The sequence below is a fragment of the Nannospalax galili genome, unplaced genomic scaffold (genome assembly GCF_000622305.1).
Source record: "Nannospalax galili isolate Female #2095 unplaced genomic scaffold, S.galili_v1.0 scaffold734, whole genome shotgun sequence".
In the NCBI taxonomy this organism is placed as follows: domain Eukaryota; kingdom Metazoa; phylum Chordata; class Mammalia; order Rodentia; family Spalacidae; genus Nannospalax; species Nannospalax galili.
Window position 1 is genome coordinate 2,922,650 of NW_008337073.1, and position 12,132 is coordinate 2,934,781.

Here is a 12,132-nt window from a genome sequence, read left to right on the forward strand (position 1 = left end):
TTACATAACACTCGCTGTACTTCAGTTTACTCAACAGTGAAGGGGAAAGTGCTAGACATATGCCTGTCTTCAGATCCTACCCTTCCCACCCCGCCCTCAATCTGATCTCCCAGGTTTCCTGCTGCTGCTAATAAGAAGCACTGGGGAGAAATGTGAGGGTTCAAAAAGAGAAGCAGTGTTTTCTTCCCGTTCCCAAGAGCCTTGGGCAGTAATTCCCTCCTCCCAGCCTTCTTTGTGATGCTGGACATCATCCCACTGGGCAGGCCCTCTGGAACAGCTCCTGGCCTCCCTTTGTCTCCCTCTCTTTCTCTCTCTGGCATGTTATTAGTCATTAATGTCCGGGTTGTCTTACTGTCCCCTTTTTGGCTTTGTAGCCTCCTTTCTAGCTAATTGTCCACACCAAATTCTCAAGATACCTTATGAGGAATTTTGTTTAAGAAAAATGGGAAATATATATATATTCCTTATTCTTTCTATTAAGTATAATACACACATACATATATACACACACGCACACACACACAAATATGAAAGTGCCGGGATCAGTGGCCCACACTTGTAATTTCAGCACTTGGGAGGCAGAGGAGGGAGGATTGGGAGTTCAAGACCATGCTCGACTATATGGCAACCTCAAGGCTAGCCTGAGCTATATGAAATAATAAATAAATACTCTGAAATGTGTCGGAGGGAGATGGGATCCAAGGCACAGCTTCGTGTATTCTAGATAAGATGCTAAAGCCACACCAAAGGGGACAAAAAAAAGTATCAAGGAAAGCCTTTTCCTTCTAAAGAAAGGAACAAGTTAGGGTCATGTTAGCAAGATTCCAAAGATGCAAAGGGAAGCCATTCTGTTCTACATAACACCAAAGAAACAATTGCAATTCTTGTCTTTGACACCTTCAGCAGATGCCAAATGAGAAGCCAGGACTTTTCATTCTTACTAGGATGTGAAAGGTGCTCAGCCCACCTCCACATAAGATTTAGGGAGGCATCATGATATCCACCTTCACCTGCTGGTGATGAAGCTCATCTTCTCGTGGCTGGTGTGGTGTCCCCAGAAGCCTGGTAGAGGATCAAGACTCTCACCATCATTCTCCAATGGCATCAGAGTATGGGAAGCCATGACAAGGTTCTCCTGTCCCTCACAAAACTAACAATACCAACAGAGACCTGATTAGCTCCATGACCAAGCAGCGGTAAGGAAGAACTCTCTCCATTGCATGCCAAGGGAAGCTTAATGGGGATGTCAGACTTTCACTCATACTGGATAATAATGCGGTGTCACCCCCTTTCCTCTGCCAGAGTATCAGAGGAAGCTGAAAAATAAAAATTTCAAATGGCATCTAGAATCTCATAATAGCCAAAATATCCAAGTTACATAAAAAGAAAAATCACTCATATCAAGAATATGTCATCCCAGGTTCAAAAAGAAACAATAGGCACCAAATGCATTAGTACTTCTGTGTTGCTATGACCACTTCCAGCTCACTCTCTGCTTGATGTTTGTGACTGAAGATGTGAGCTTTCAGCTTCTTTCTCCTACCACCAAGCCTGCCACATGCCTCCCCACCACAATGGACTCTTATCGCCTCTAGAACCATAAGCCAAAATAAAGTTTCTTCCTTAAGTTGCTTCTGATTGTGGTATTTTATCAGAGCAACAGAAAAGTAACTAGCACAGATGCCAAGCACAAAAAGCTGACTTAGGAAACAAAACACAATGTCTTAGAGAAACAAAAGCTGCAGAAAGGATTCTCCCCCATCACATGAGTTTTCAGGTCCTGATTCTAATCCCTTCCACGGTTCAACTGCCTTCCTGTCTTTGTTTCTGGATAGACTCCTAAGAAACTCTCCTCTGCAGAGAGAGAACAGGAAGCAGCCAAGTTTGTTTTCTGATGCTGTAAGCCAGCAATAGACAGGGGAGCAATGGTTGATGTATTGGGGGAGCATGTTAAACATTACTTTCTTTCCTGCTTCAAAAATATTGGCACCTTGCTGGGTATAGTGACACACATGTATGCCTGTCATTCCAGGACTTGGGAGGCTGAGGCAAGAGGATCATATATTTGAGATCAGCCTGGGCTACATAATGAGACCCTGTCAAAAAAGAAAGAGGCAAAGAAAAAGAAAGCTTGATACCTCATTTGATATTAGTTTTCTCATATGCTTCTATTAATGAAAAAAATTCCAGGCCTTTTTCTTCCTGTATTTTTAGGAACTATCTAATCATCTAATATGACAGCTTAGGTGTATGCATTATATCTGTATCTCAGAAGAGAAAATATCATGACTTCCCAAACCTCTGAGTACTTCCATGTGTCCATCCATTATAGGAAATTGTCCTGAAAAAAGATCTGTCCAAAGGTACATCGGAGACAGACTCTGTAGACAGAGTCTTTGTCTTGTACGTATGTCCTCAGCCGTGATTTATTCTCCTGGAATCTTAAGAAAACTGGGATGGAAAACAATATGTAATGAAATTTGAGCTACAGAATATTAAACATGCAGTGATAAATGGGTGTCGTTCTCTAATTGCTTTGTGACTTCAACACCTCTTCACAACACCTTGGGAAAAAAGAACCCTGCAAATCTGAAACCACCCCTCTGCAAATTGATTTCTTCATGTCACTAGGCTCCACATACACAGCCCACGCTCGTTCAGTTGCTAAGTGCACTGGATTTGTCACAGTATGTTCCAGAGGCTCCGGATTTCTCTCAAATGTGATAGATGTGCTTCTAATTGAAAGCAAAGCCCTTGTCTTTTAAATGCAATATTCTCTAAAAACAAGAAACAGTACCCATTAGATTTTCAGTTCAAATTAAAACTGATTTCCCAAAGCAAGGGAAAGCTTATAAGCTCTAAAATTCAATATTATCTTACAACTTAGAACACAAAGATGATTTATAGATTCATTTTACATTATTAGCTTTACCTCATTAGGAAGAAAAGCCAGAGTATGCCACGAAATATTGTTTCCTTATATGCACTGATAACCTCTGTCGATGAGATACGTTACGGGGGCTTTGCGTTTTCTACCTCCATAACATAAATGAATTTTTAGGCAAAGGTTCAAGGCTGTCATAAAAGAAAAAAGAAAAGAGAAATGATGGCAATAAATAAGAGATAGAGTTTAGTGGGTGTACCCAAATTTAGCAAATACTTAATGAGTGGGACCACTTAGATATAAATAGTAACCCACAGGACTCAAGAGTTTAGCATTTTGCAGAAGAGTTTGGCTATTCATTCATTCAACAAGTTTGTATTAAAAATTTGCTTGACAATAGGATACTATTGCTGAATAGTAAGTGCTTAAGTTTTACATTGCATTATTGGGTCATTTCAATATATCATGAAACTTACAAAATTTTACTTTCAGATTTCATTCTACTGCAAGGAATAAATGTTTAAAAATAAAACAAACAAACAAACAAAAAAACAGGGCTGGAGAGATGGCTCAGTAGTTAAAACCACTCACTGTTCTTGCAGAGGACCAGTTCCAGTCCCAAATAGAAAAGAACCATTAGAAAATACAGGAAAACATTTTCACAATAATTTTCAGCCCATCACCTCCCACCATGGTATACAGAAAAGGTCACTTTTGTATATTATGGAAAGACCCGGGAGGATGCCAGACCCACAGAATGGAGGGCACCTCGCTTCCAGAATCATCTTGTTCTTGTGGAAGTCATCCTTACCAGGGTGTCTTGATGAACATGTGAGGTAAGAAACAAACTCCTCACTGTGTTCAGTCAGAGAGCTTGGGAATTTAGCTACCATACAGATGGTGTAGTGCCAGAGAACATTTTTCAAGTCCAGTTAGTATTTTAATTGAGATCACATTTTATTTACAAATTAGGTTAAGGAGAACTGACCACTTAGCAACACTGGATTTTTGCTTCCAGTATTTAACGCCTTTTCATTTATTCAGATCTTTTTATACCCTCCCATAAAGCTTTATTGCCTTCTTTAATTTTTGAAACAGGGTCTCACTCTGTAGCCAGGCTGGCCTTGAACTCATGACAGTCCTGCCTCGGCTTCCTGAGTGAGATTACAGGTGTGAACCATCACCATGCATCATCAAGCATCACGATTGCTATCTTTATTCAGACTATAAATGTTTATTTAGTTTATTCCTACATGTTTTGTTATTTTGCTGCATGTATCTAGTTCATTTTCTATTTTTGGTTATTTTTTCTCTTTTGTTTGTTTCTTTAGTTGGTCTCTGGGTTTAGGGGACAGGTTCTTATTATCTAGCTCTGGCTGGCCTAGGACTCACTTTGTAGACCAGGCTAGCCTCGAACTCATGGAGATCTGCCCCCCTCTGCCTCTCAAGTGCTGCAATTAAAGGCACGCTCCACTGTGTCTTGCTATTTGATTATTTTTCATACACAGAGTATTTGCTTTGTACATTTGACTTCTGCCATCTCATAGGATCCCATTAGTGCCACTGGTTTTTTGGTTTTGTTTCTTGCATTAATTATAGCAAATAATGACAGTATTGCTCTTCCTTCCTAATATTGAAAGCTCTTCTTTTCTTCTATACTAATGAATTAGTTAGGATCTATAAAATAAGATTAAAATGTCTTAGGGCTAGAAAGATGGCTCATCAGTTAAGAGCTCTAACTGCTCTTGCAGAGGACTTGGGTTCAGCTCCCAACACCCACATGGTGGCTCACAACTGCCTGTAACTCCAGTTTCAAGAGATCTGTCACCCTCTTCTGGACTTCATAGGCAGATCACACACATGGTGCTTGTATAGACAAAGAGGCACACACACACACACACACACACACACACACACACACACACAAACGAAAAATAAGTCATTTTAAAAATCCTATTTGTATGTTCAATTTAAATAAAATCTGTTAAGTAGTTAGCCATTGCATACAATGTTTCACAATGATTTCTGATAAAGGCCTTTGGTAAATTATGGAAATTGCCTTTCTTTACTGCTTTTTAAAAATATTTTATTTATTATTATTATTATTATTTGATGTGTATGAGTATATTGCCTGCATGTGTGTAAATCCACTCCCGTCATGCAGTGCCCACAGAGGTCAGAAGAGGGCACCAAATTCCCTGGAATTGGAGTTAGAGACTTTTTTAGCCACCATGTGGGTGCTGGGAATAAAACCTTGGTCCTCTGCAAGAGCAGCCAGTGCTCTTAACTGCTGAGCCATCTCTCCACCCCCTTGATTACTGCTTTTAAAAAGGTAGGTGTGTGTGTGTGTGTGTGTGTGTGTGTGTGTGTGTGTGTGTTGTTGTTGTTAAATGAAAGTAGATCTCGGATCTTATCCAATAAATGCCTTTCCTGTCACTATACAGATCATTTATTTTCTATGATATGTTATATCATATTAATATATTTTTTCAATATTAAACAAAACCAGCATTTTATGTATCCACTTCTCAGTTATGGTAGGTGTGTTTTTCAGACTTTTCATCACTGTGACAAAATACCTGACAGGACAACTTAAAGGAAAGAAAAGTTAACTCATGGTTTCAGAGGTTCCCATCTACAGTCATTTTGCTGGATGGCTTTAGTATCAACTTGACACATTTGGGTTGAGGAAGCCTCAACTGGGGAATTGCCTCCATTGGACTGGCCTATGGCCATGTCTGTGGGGCATCTTCTTCACGGTTGTGTGATATGGGAGGGCCCAGACCCCTGTGGTGCCACCCCAGGCAGGTGGGCCTGTGTTGCATAAGAAAGCAGGCTGAGTAGGAGCTGGGGAGCAAGCCAGTAAGCAGTGTTCTTCCATGACCTGTGCTCCAGCTCCTGCCTCCAGGTTCCTGCCCTGAGTTCCTACCCTGGGTTCCCTGATGAACTGTGACCCAGGAGATGTAAGACAAAATAAACCCTTTCCCCCCCAAGTTGGTATTGGTCAGAGTATTTTCTCACAGCAATGGAGAAACAAGGTAGAACAGTCATTGACTCAGTGGCCCCTGGGTCCTTAGTGAGGCAGATCTTGGCAGTAGGAGTGTGTAGCAGAGGCTGTTCATGTCATGGCGAATAGAACGCAGAAAGAGGAGAAAGAACAGAGGACCACAGCTAGCTTTCAAAGATTCGCTTCTAACAACCTGCTTCCTCCAGTTAGGTTCCATTTCCCAAAGACTTGCCATCTCCCCGACAGCACCACCAGCTGGGCCCAAGCATTCAATCCAACCTGTGGGAGGCATCTCAGTCACATTCACACCAAACCCATGCTTGATGTACACTGTTATTTAGTTGTATTTTAGTTTACATCTTTGTGCCTACTTTCACAGAAAAGATTATTTGTAGGGGGGTGTGTGCCAATATGCGCAAATATTTGCCTAGTATTATTCTTAGCAAAAATATTCTACTTTGTAGAACAGCATTAAAACTTTCCAACTTTTTCTTTGTTTTATAAAATTTAATGGGATACTCTTTCCTCAAAAGTTTGAAAATTTCACTCATAAAATCACCCAATGAGAGTCTTTTGGCAGAGAAAGGTCTTTTCTTGTTTTCCATAGTGTGTGTGTGTGTGTGTGTGTGTGTGTGTGTGTGTGTGTGTGTGTGCGCACGTGTGCGTGCGTGTGTGCGTGCGTGCGTGTGTGTGTGTGTGTGTGTAGCTGAATTACAAGCAGTTGTGAATTGCTGAACATGAATACTGGGAACTGAACTCTTGTTTTATAAAAAACAAAAAAGAAGAAGAAGAAAGAGCAGCAAGCCCTCTTAACCACTAGCCATCTCTCCAGCCCCTCCTACTTCTTGAAGTTTTTAAAATCATTCTTTATGCCCTTGTCTTCTAGAAAAATATGAATTTTTACTTTTTTTGCTTGCCTTTCTTTCTTTTTTTCTTTCTTTCTTTCTTTACTGTCTTTCTTTTTGCTTATTTTGAGATAGGTCTCACTATGCATCCCTGGATGGCCTAGAACTTACTATGCAGACCATGCTGGCTTCAGACTTAAAGAGATCCACCTGACTATGCCTCCTGAGTCCTAGATTAAAGAGCTGAACCACCACACCCAGTCAAAGCTTTTCTTTAAAGTCGTATATAATACTTCCCTTTAACTTATTTATTTATTATTTGAGATAGGGTTTCCTAGGTTGACTTCAAACTCACTACATATCTGAGAATAACTCCGAACTCTGATCTTCCTGCTTCTACCTCCCACAAGCTGTGTTACAGTAATTGTGACCATGTCTGTTTTTACTGAGTTTTGCTTTGTTTCATTTGTGTGTTTTGCAGTACTAGAAATTGAACCTAGAGCCTCACATGCTAGGCCAATAATCCATCACCAAACTGCATTCTCAGACTTCTCTTAATTTTTTTAAGTTTCCTTCAAATCTGGTTGCGCTAGTACAGCCTGAATACTGCCTATGTAAATCTCTTCCTTTCCTCTCAAGACTGGCTGAGGTTGATTCATTTGAATTGGTCACTTAAAAAATAAATTCAGCCTTTATCCCAAAAGTACAAAAACTATACATATATTTACATACATATATTTATACATATATGTATATAAATATATACATATATTTATATATGACATCATGTATTTACTTTTTATTTCCAGATTAAAATTTTGATACGTCGTCTTAAATTTTGAGTTACATCATTTAAAATGAAGGTCTGGAGGGCAAAGGAAAACACTGGCTACATTGATTGATGTTTATCTGTTGATGTGACTTTATCCTGTGCACCTAGCTGAGTGTTTTGTACTGCTCTGTTCTGATCACCCAAGGGCGTTTTTACTTTTGGTGAGCTTTGTCTTATGGTTTCTGGCAGAGGTGTAGTCTGAAGTTTTCCATCCATAATAAGAGGGTCTTTTTTTTCTCTAAGTCTCATTATGTTTTAAACAGTTTTTCTGCATCTATTTTAGAGATAATACCATTTAATGGATTTTTTTATAAGCTTAACTTTTTGGTGTTTTGAAGTTACTTTTTTTAGTAGATTTAGGGAGATTGTGTCCATGAGTTATCTCTCTAGTTCAGTTTGTCACTAGCCCCTAAGTGTGTCAGTCCATTTAACAGTTCAACCCTTGTTTATAAGAGTTGTACTTGAAGTAACAGGCACACTGTGAGATTATTGAATTTAATCTTTTCCATTCTTGCAATGATTGCTACTACCTACTTTCTATCTATTACCTATTTAGGTACATGTTTGAGCCTAAAATGTCAAAACCCAGGTATAAGTTTTGTGATGAATTTTCTAAGCAGTGAGTTTTTATTGAAAAAAGAAAAGGTCATTTTTAAGTTCTTAGCATGAAATTGTTTACTCAACATAAAATGTTGTGGGAAGTCCAGTATGAGTTGATATATACAAACAGCTAGGTATGAAATGTATAATTTCCTTAACTAGTACCAAAAAAAGTGGTCAAATAATTTGTGGTTGAAAGGAATTTAGATGAATAAGATAAATTAACTGAAGCAAAAATCATTTCTTTCCATGCCACATGTTAGCATCAATCATGTCTTTCAGCTCATTTGATCTAGCCTAAGAACCCTACTGCATAAAAGAACTTGAATTTGTTAGGGGTGGTAATGCACACCTTTAATCCAGCACTCTGAAGGCAGAGGTAGGCAGATATCTGTGAGATGGAGACCAGTCTGGTCTACACAGCAAGTTCCAGACCAGGAGGGTTACAGGGAGACCCTGTCACAAACAAAAAAGAACGGAATATGTTGAATATGTTATACACAAAACAACAAAATCTATGAAACATACATGCCTTTAACTGTCAGTTATGCTCCATTACTGATAGGAATAGAAACCCTTCCTCCTCCCCTTTTTTGAGGCAGGATCTCATGTGGTCCAGGCTAACCCTGAATTTGCTGTGTAGCTGAGACTGGCTTTGTCCTGTCATCTTCCTGCCCCCTACACCTCTCCCATGTGCTGAGATTACAGGCCTCTGCCACCACACCTGTCTGTGAAATTCCAATTTAAAATAGATAATCACTGTGGCACTTTCCATGAGTACCTTGTGAATTGGATATTTTCATCTCAGATTTCTGTTCTTTCAGGTGGATGTGCTTAAAGGCATCTACATGGCAACAAGTAGAATCATCAGGTGTAGTTCTGGAAAAGAGTCAAAGTAGATGAAAATTACCTTTTTGTCATTGGACAACTTTTTAAAAACTTATTTATTCATTTATTATTTTTATGTGTATGTGTATGTATATGCCTGCATGAATTTCTGTGCATCACATGTGTGCAGGAGTCTCAAGAGGCCAGAGGCCAGAAGAAAGCATTGGATCCCCTGGAATCAGAGTTTCAGGCAGTTATGAGTCACCTTTCCAACGCTGGGAACCAAACGCTGGTTCTCTGGAAGAGCAGTACCTGTTCTTAAGTGCTGAGCCATCTCTCCAACACTCATTGGACAATTTTTTAAAAAGTTATTTACTAATCACAACATAATCTTGAGGACTAGGAAGCAATTTAGGCTATGAAATGAAAGCCCATGTGGTTTAAGATTTAAATTGGAAGAGTAATTCTCAAAGTTTTCAACTTGATGCCAGTTATGTTCAATGTGTTCCATAATACTAATACTGAATATGTTTTCTCATAAACAATGTTCAATGGTCAAAAGAACAAAGCAAGTTGGATAGTCTCAATTATACAAAAGGAACTGGAGAAACTGTTCTGTATAAATTGACCATGGACTGTTACTGCAAGAAATTTGATAGGCGGATTCTAGCAAAGGATTATTAAGGACAGACAAAGTAAAAGTAATTAAAGGAAGAAGTATATAATTTGGATGTTTATAACTTATTTCAGAAAAAAGCCAAATACTTGGTAATACAACATTATTTTTCTTTTCTTCAATGTACGCATACGTAGACAATCAGATAGCTAAAATTTAGCTGAATGAACTTTATTTCAATTTGTTCAGTTTAATAAATGTAAGGAAGAACCAATTCTTTTCAAATTTCCTCACACTTAGATCACTTCTTGTTTTATGGAAAGAATAGATCCATACAGATCTCTCTGCTTCCTGCATTAATTCTGTTTCCATATGAGAGTCTCTGTTGTTTTTCCCATATGGTTTCAGACTTTCATACTGTTGACTTCCCTCAAATATTAGAGACTTCTTTATTATCTTATCATGTTTATAATTTCAGGTTTAGGCTGAACTATTTGGTAGCTGCAGTGTTTCAACTCATGAAATTCTTTGTTTTCTTGGCAACCAATGCACTTCCTGAATAAGAAGGGAGACGGTGCAGCCAGCAGACTTTTCTTTGGCATTTTTCACTGTGTAACCAGAGAAAATTATGCCCTGGCTTACCTGTGCTGGCTGTGGATTACCCCTCCTATCCTGGTATCATTTTGAACGCTGTTTTCTTTCACTTGAATGTGTCCTAATTTAGACAATGAATTTCATTTTCAGTGTCTTACTACCCATGGAAATTAGCTGGAATGTTGTCTCATTTCTCTCTTATGGTCCCAGCACTTACTTTGGCAATTCTGACAGAAAATATCCCAGTTAATTTAGAGAACAGAATTCATAGCTTTGACCTGGGGTAAACGCCGTGTTCCAGGTGCCTGGAGAATAAAAGACTGATTCAGTTACTCCATGGCAATGTAATTAATTATCCTACTGGCTGCCTGCCTATGCTGCTATTGCCTCAAAGTTTAGGTTTCTTTATCAGGGTCATCAAAGCTATTATCTTTCACCTACATAGGTTTAAAGTTGTTTTCTTTTTTATTCCTGGTGTGTACTATCATCTATGTCTAACCCTATCTGGTTTAATATCTAATATTAATTCTATAATTGTACCTACGATATCACCTATAATGAAAATAATTACAGGTGAGATGTGAAAACTTAATATGTATTAGGCACTGTTTAAAGACCTTGACTTGTTTCAACTTTCTCAGCAACACTATGAGGTCATTTCTAGTCTCTCCATGGTCCAGCTATACACATTGATTTATAAAGGGGTTGGTATCTTACCCTAAACCAGAAGAGCAAATAAATAAATAAGCAACTTAGCAAAAACACAGCAGTTGGGTTTGATGTTCATATTATTTTTAACTGTTTAATTAATTAATTAATTAATTAACTTTATGTATATAAATGTTTTAACTGCATGGATGTAAATGCACTTGTGTATGCAATGCCCACAGAGGCCAGAAGAGGGTGTTGGATCCCTTGGAACTGGAGTTACAGGTGGTGGTTGTTGTACTACTGAGCGAGATACACAGAGGAACACCATATAGTTAATCAAATGAGAGGTCCTTTATGAATAGCCAGCAGTCAGGGAGGGGACTAATTCCCTAAAGCTCTCTTGACCCCAAGGAGGAGCAGTATAAGATTTTTTTTTTTCTGTCTTTTTGACACAGGGTCTCCCTGTAGCCCCAGCTGGCCTGAAACTTGCTATGTAGACCAGGCTGGCTTCAAACTCACAGAGCTCTGCCTGCCTCTGCCTCCCAGGTGCTGGGATTAAAGGTGTGCACCACCATGCCCAGCCCCAGGGTAGGATTTATAAAGTTTAAAACCACAATTACATCATGCCGGGGGTAAAGCCAATAATTATAGTTACATCAGATCACCATAGTTACACCAGACAGGGGCAGGTCAGTTAACAAAGAGAATTTCAGTTAATAATAAATTTCAGTTAGGCTGGGTGGGAGGACATGCTAACCTGGATGTGCTACCTGGCTACTTGTTTCCCAGTATTGTAGAAACAATGTACATCCTGAATTGCCTGAATGAGATGTTCTGCCTACCTGGCTGCAGTGGGAATGGCTGGGCAAAAACACAGGGTAAAACAAAATTCAGATAGAGCAAAATGGAGTTAGTTTTGCCATTGCAGTTGTCAGCAGTCATGTAGGTGCTGGGAACCAAACCCAAGTCCTCTGCAAGAGCAGCCAGTGCTCTTAACTGAGGCTCATCTCTCCAGCCTCAGATTTCCTTTTCTTAACACCACCTAAATCTCTCATGTCAGATGATAGCTCTTCCTCACTTTCCAGAACTGCTTGGGTTTTAACACCACTTTATTAGGTCTGTCAGTTCTACGGGACTTGAGAGAGGAAGAATTAACCTGTGAGCTCAGTTAGCTGTCATGAACTTGGGGCTTATTATACTGCTCTCTGGTTCTGGTATAAATGACTGCTATGTCAGTCACCACCTACAAGCCATCCTTGCTTATAGGCCTAAACA